This window comes from Papaver somniferum, chromosome 11, assembly GCF_003573695.1.
Source record: "Papaver somniferum cultivar HN1 chromosome 11, ASM357369v1, whole genome shotgun sequence".
Lineage (NCBI taxonomy): Eukaryota > Viridiplantae > Streptophyta > Magnoliopsida > Ranunculales > Papaveraceae > Papaver > Papaver somniferum.
This window is the reverse complement of record NC_039368.1, coordinates 104,022,755-104,029,156: the sequence shown is the minus strand read 5'-3', so window position 1 is coordinate 104,029,156 and position 6,402 is coordinate 104,022,755. Positions and strand designations below refer to the sequence as shown.

The 6,402-nt window shown below is 36.8% G+C and overlaps 1 pseudogene; it reads right to left on the bottom strand.

Annotated features, from left to right (window-relative positions):
• Positions 1–5,213: 5,213 nt before the first annotated feature.
• Positions 5,214–5,313, bottom strand: LOC113325546 (annotated as a pseudogene).
• Between the last annotated feature and the right edge of the window lie 1,089 nt (positions 5,314–6,402).

Sequence of the window (6,402 nt, the reverse complement as noted above, 5' to 3'; positions counted from 1 at the left end):
ATATTTTGGGATGGATTTAGACACCCAACTGTAGAACCACCCAGATGGGGTCCCCTTTAGCCTCATCTGATTTGTGTTTAACACTCCTCTAAAAGAGTCGTCCCTTAACCTTTGGTTTGGATCCAAACAGTGTTTAGCCTGCGAAATGATTACTTTGCTCATTTTCGACTCAATTTGGGTGATTTCTTCTTCTTTTCCTCCGTATGACTCCAAAGTATCTATAAAACCAAAACAAACGTAAAATACATAATTTACAAGAAAAATAGCAGAGAAAGCATAAACAATAGATAATAAATAGGATGTATTATACACTCTATCAAATTTCCCCACACTTAGACTTTGCTAGTCCTCGAGCAAATCAAACTAAAACTTACAACTTCAAAGCATTCCAGCGTCCCAAGCATCCAAAGAGCTATGAGGACATAGAGTTTCTGCATGTTAGTAATAAGAAGTTAGAAATACTAAATAACATATTCTCATTCTTAAATGTTGAGTGATAAATAACCACACCATAATGAGAGAACGCGTGTTTGAGAAGCGATCAATAAGCATTTCGCCTCAACTTCTGCCTCACCAAAAAGGGTTTTATGAAATTGCACTCAAAGGACGTACTTTTATGGTTCTCACATGTGTGCAGGTAGGAATCAAGAGAGAATTCCTGCAACACGTTGAATGGTGGGAAGGACAACTTCCAAAATATTTTAAAAACCCACATCTTTTAACGTTTTGAAAAACCATTTTTCTGACGATCTCTAAGAAAGGAAATCAACCACTATTATCGAGGATGAGATTACTTACTTACCTTCACATCCGATTGAAAATTATGATAACACCACTCTCACGGCATCCAATAGAAACATCTTCCACTCCTCGTCTTCATCTTCTTGGTCTTCGTCTTCGGCTTCAACTATTGATGATAAATGCTCGAACTTCGTAATTCCTTGACAATTTGTAACTCTTTACCTTAAATCCTTGTCGCTTGAAACTTCCTTATAGATTTTCCTTCCCCACAGCTTATTAAATAAATAAAATCAATGATAAATTTTTCTCTTGTCTCACTTTTTTCTTTTTTCTTCTTTTTTTTTTTCAATTTACTTTTTTTTTAGAGACAATAGAAATAAACCTTGATTCTTCACAACTTGTATCGTCTCGAAATCATAAACTTCAATAATTCTCACCTTTTGCTTTTCTTTGCTCTTGTAAATAAGTCTTCAACATGTATATATAAAAATCTGCTCATTTTATGTTGTTTTACTTGGATATGAAATTTACTCTTTTGTTGTTCCGTTGCTTGTAAACCTTGAACTTTTTCAACTTTCCTTATAGATTTTGATGTCGCTCCCTTGTTGATGATGATGGTGTTTCTATGGATCCGTTTTTGTCGAGAGAAAAAATGGTTCTAACTACAAATCGAACTACAAGAAGGAGGCTTTCATCTATAGACGTCACCGTCATGATTGACAAAATTAGCACTCAAGAGATCAAAGAGTAGTGCTTCTATTGGTGGGAGGTTTGGTAGCTCACCATTCTACCCGGAATTAACGTACGGTGACACACACTCAAAATAAAGCTCTTTAGTTATTTATAAAGAAATCTGGTCGGTGCCTCGCATGATATAAATATGGTAGTCTCCACTAATGATTGATCAACAACTCTAATAATGCATGTCTCCCTGTTCCTAATCTACATCACCGGCATGATTAAATCCATTATTTAACACTCTAACAAGCAAGAAATCCGAACGTAGTTCCCTAACACTTCCAAGTTCAGTTATGTCAGTCAGAATTCTCTATGTAAACATACCTAGAAGTATGCTAGTGACTCTAAAATCTCTAAAAGTTGGAGGTTTTATGCAAAAAAAAAAAAAAAAAAATTTAATATGCTTAACCACTCCCCCACACTTAAACCTTACATTGTCCTCAATGTAATTGAATCCTCCTAGTAAAGTCAAGGTGGGAAATCCTAGTATGATATGGAACAAGAAAAAATAAATAAACAAAACAAAAAACAAAAGGATAAGAAATACAAAACCTATGGGTTGCCTCCCATTTAGCGCTTGTTTTAAAGTCGACGGTGATAGACACATTTTTGTGTCCGATTTGTCTCGATTCTATATATTGTTAGGGATCATTTTTGTACTTATTGTGGTGTTTTATTTATTTGTAGGTATTTTTGGCAAATAAACATTTTTGGAAAAAATTGGCTCGAAAAGTTGTCGGAAAGCACCCGGAGGACACTTGCTATTCGGACCCACGGTTTGGATAAGGGGCACCCCCAGGACACCCCTTAAGGCAGCTGCTAAAGGCACCCCTACTCTGGATAGAAGGTGCCCTTCTTCTTCACGGTTTCAAATCCTTAAATTGGCGGGAAAATTTGTGGCAGTGAAGAACAGATTTGGGTTCTTGATTTGGAGGAGTTTGAGGTCGATTAAACCTCTGATTTTCATAGGATAGACTCCTTACGGGTCTAGGAATCTGATATGGGTGTTGAAATCGATTAGACTGGGCTCAATCGACGGATTTTTATCACAACAGAAATATATGGAAAGTCACGTGTGTGACCTGTTTTAGGGAATTTTAGAGAGATTAAAGTGCTATGAACCTTCCCAAAGATTTGTATCTATCTAAGGAAGAGTTTAGAATAAAAAGAAAAGCTCAGAAACATGTAGAAATTCTAAAACAAGAAATTGCCGCAACTTTCCGTGAAGAGAGGGGAAGAGATTTTGGAAGATTTCGGAGAGACTTAATCGGTATTTTGATATAAATAGATTGTTTGGGTCATATAAAAGGGGTGTCGAGAGTTTGGGGACCTGAGGAGAGCCAGAGAAGAAAAAATCAGAGTTTTATCAAACTCTGCTGCTGCTGCTGCACAGCTCAAGAACGCGAAGAACATTGACGCACGAAAAAAAGCCGCAGAACATTGTCGTTGTTCAACAGCAGAAGATAAGTAACGTTTATATACAACAGTTAATCATTGTTCCTCTTTGTACCAGAGATCTGTAACACTTTTACGCTGTTGCAAATCAGCTGTTTTACACCTTTCACTCTTTTAACCAACTTTTGAGCAACAAACATGTATTTTGAGCAAGTGATTAATATGAAGAGCTAAACCCCATTGCTGAGGCGATAGAGGAAGATAGTTTTGCAACAAAAAGTGGTATATTCTTATTTATTTATTTATCGCAATTATTTTTATGATTGTTTTGCCTTGAGTGAAAATTGTTTGAATGATTCTTGTTAAGCAATTTTTATTTCTTTTGATAGAGCATGCTTGGACCTAGGTTTTTGATGTTCTATTTCGGATTTACACTTGTTATTTTGAGAATCTACTTGTTGCAATAGTTTAGAATCAAATTTAACGAAAAAAATTGCATGAATATAAATATTGGATTAAATCACTTTGAATTTGGAAAATAGTGGAATCTTAGCCTTAGTGTTCTTTTAATATTGATATCAACTTTGATTGAGTTTGCTATAATTTTTAGTGAGTTTTCTATTTTAATATTAGAATTTAAGTCTAGTTAATATCCTTCACAAGTCTGAGAATCGAACCACTTTTACCACTATCTACAAATTACATCAATTTTTGGCGCCACCGACGCGAACTTGTTTTTAGGGTTTTAGATTTATTTTATTTTTATTTTTTATTATTTTATATTTTTTTGTCCTTTTTTATGTTTTTGGTTATTTATCTTGTGTCAACAGGTTCTGGATCATAAAGAAAATTGAGACAAAGATTTTGGTGATTTCATAAAGACTTGGAGCTAAAGATTAAAGCAAAAAGAACAGAAAAGAATACAATTTTATTTTAGACAATTTTAGTTTAGGGTTTGTTTATTTTCTTTTAGAAAAAAGAAATATTGTATTAGGGTTTATTATTTTTGTAATTTTTCTTTATTTTTTTCTGGACTTTTGGACTTTGGGACATTATTTTTTTTATTACCCTACGGAAGGGTAATTTAAATATAAACTGTTTGCAGAGAAGGAGGACAATTACGATATTGTCTCTGCACCTTGGGTTCGTACACTAGACATCGGAGTCAGTGGCCCGAGTCGACTACAACCGATTCATCCCCCGTCTGGAACGGGAGGTAAGATTCTAAACACTCGTGAATCTCCTATCAGCGAGTTACTGGACTCCTTCGTATGCATATATGTTGAGTACTGAATACAGACATTTATTTTTCTAGTAAAGGGCAAGGCCTGGCCATACAAGATAAGGGTTCGGATTTCATCACCGTTCTCTTCTTGCCCGCTTTAGGAACACGTAACCTACGCGAACCTAAGCCTAAAATTTTGACTAGAACGAGACCGATAGGGTAACGAGCTTAACAGGAAAGTCATTCGAAAAATATTGGTTACTCTTTTAAGCATACTTCGAAGTTCTTGACGGTTTCTGTAAGTTGAATGCGTGACTGCGCCGCCTTGTAATACCGGTGAGGCCTTGGGTATCAAAGCTCCACCGAGCTTCCCTCGCCTCTATTCAACTTACGTTAACTCGGATTGATTCCAGAGGGGTTTGCTTAAATTGTAACGAATTCCCGTTCGAAGGATTAGAAGCTGGTCTAGAAACAATCTAAGTGGAGCCATCATGCTTTTTGTTTGCTAGAAATCAATAGGTTTGATTTGGTTGAGTCGGCCTTGATCTGTGTTTGCTTACCCTTCCAATTTAGAAAATTCTATTGTATGCCTGAACGTAAAAGAGACGCACTAGGTAGATTTGTTAAAGAGAAACCTAGTAGTTCGAAGCGTCTCGATTACCTTAATCTAGAAAGTCCGACTTTTGAAGAGTCTGTTTTTGAACGTCTTTGACTGAGGAGAGAATCCATGTTGCTCCGATAGCGCCAGAAATGGCAACTTTGAAAGCTTTGTTGAATCCAACTAGGACTACTCGTCCTTCGTGTATTAAGTTAGCTGAAACGGAGGCACCCTATGAACTGAAACCTGGGACCTTACAGATGCTCCCAATCTTTTTAGGGAAAGAAAATGAAAACCCTTATTACCATGTTAGGGATTTTGAGGAAATTTGTAGTACTCTAAGAATTAGAGGCTTAGATGATGATGCTTTGAAACTTAGGTTATTCCCATTTTCCCTGAAAGATAAGGCCAAGTCGTGGCTATATAGTTTGGACTCCGAGTCAATTGAGACATATGAACAACTTACATCTGCCTTTTTCAATAAGTTTTTCCCTAGGCACAAAACATCGTCTATTAGGACGCAAATATGCACATTTTCACAACAAGAGGGAGAATCTTTATATAGGTATTTGGAAAGGTTCAATGATTTATTATCCCAGTGTCCTCATCATGGTTTAGAAAAGGTTAGGCTAGTTCAGATCCTTTATGAGGGTTTAGATTATTCCACAACGACCATGGTTGAGTCTCTATGCACTGGTGGATTTGAAAACCAAACTGTTGATGCGGCGATGGAATTTTTTAATGAAATCGCCGAAAAAACCCAGCAATGGGAAAATAGTAGGGCACCCCAGAAAACAATTCTTTTAAGTAGAGGAAACGTTAATAGGGTAGAAGGAGGCTATGAATCAGATGCCAAAATTGCTGCTATAGCAAAAAGGTTAGAAGCCTTAGAAGTGGGCCAGACTAGTGGTAGAGTGGAGCCTTTTTGGGAAGGCCAGAATATTGAAGAGCAGCCAATGCTCTTTATAATAACACTAGATTTGATAACCGTCAAAAGATTGACCCATATTCAGAAACCTATAATCCTGGTTGGAGAAACCATCCGAACCTTTCGTGGTCTAAGGGCCAAAGTCAAGGTCAGTTTAGTAATTCTAATGCTCCCCCAGGTTTTGGCTATACTAAGAATCCTTCAGGACTAGCTCAGTTTCAGAATCAGTCAGATAAGAAAATCCTAAGTTTAGAGGAATCTCTCGCCTTGTTAACTCAGCAAACTGCAAAATTTCAGTTATCCGTAGAACAGAGTCTACAAGCTAGTAACAGGATAGGACAAGAAAATAGTCAGGCTATTTCCGAGTTAAAAACCCAGGTTGGTCTGATAAGTGATTCTTTGAGAGAAAAAGGTAAGTTTCCTAGTCAAACACAACCCAACCCTAGAGGAGTTCATGAATTAGGTGCAAAACCATCGAATCAATTGAATGCTGTTAGAACCCTTAGAAGTGGTAGAGTTGTAGACAATAAGGTAACCATGCCCGATAGTGAACATACTGTAGTTCACCCCTCAGGATCTCACCTCTCAGGACCAGTAGCTGAAGAGACTGATAAAGTTTCTGATGATGTGAATTCGGTTCCTGAAAGGTCTGATTTTATGCCTAGAGCCCCATTTCCTCAGCTATTAGTACCAACAAAGAAGGAATCGAACTTTAATGACATAGTGGAGGTTTTTAAGCAAGTTACCATAAACCTTCCCTTATTAGATGCAATTAGG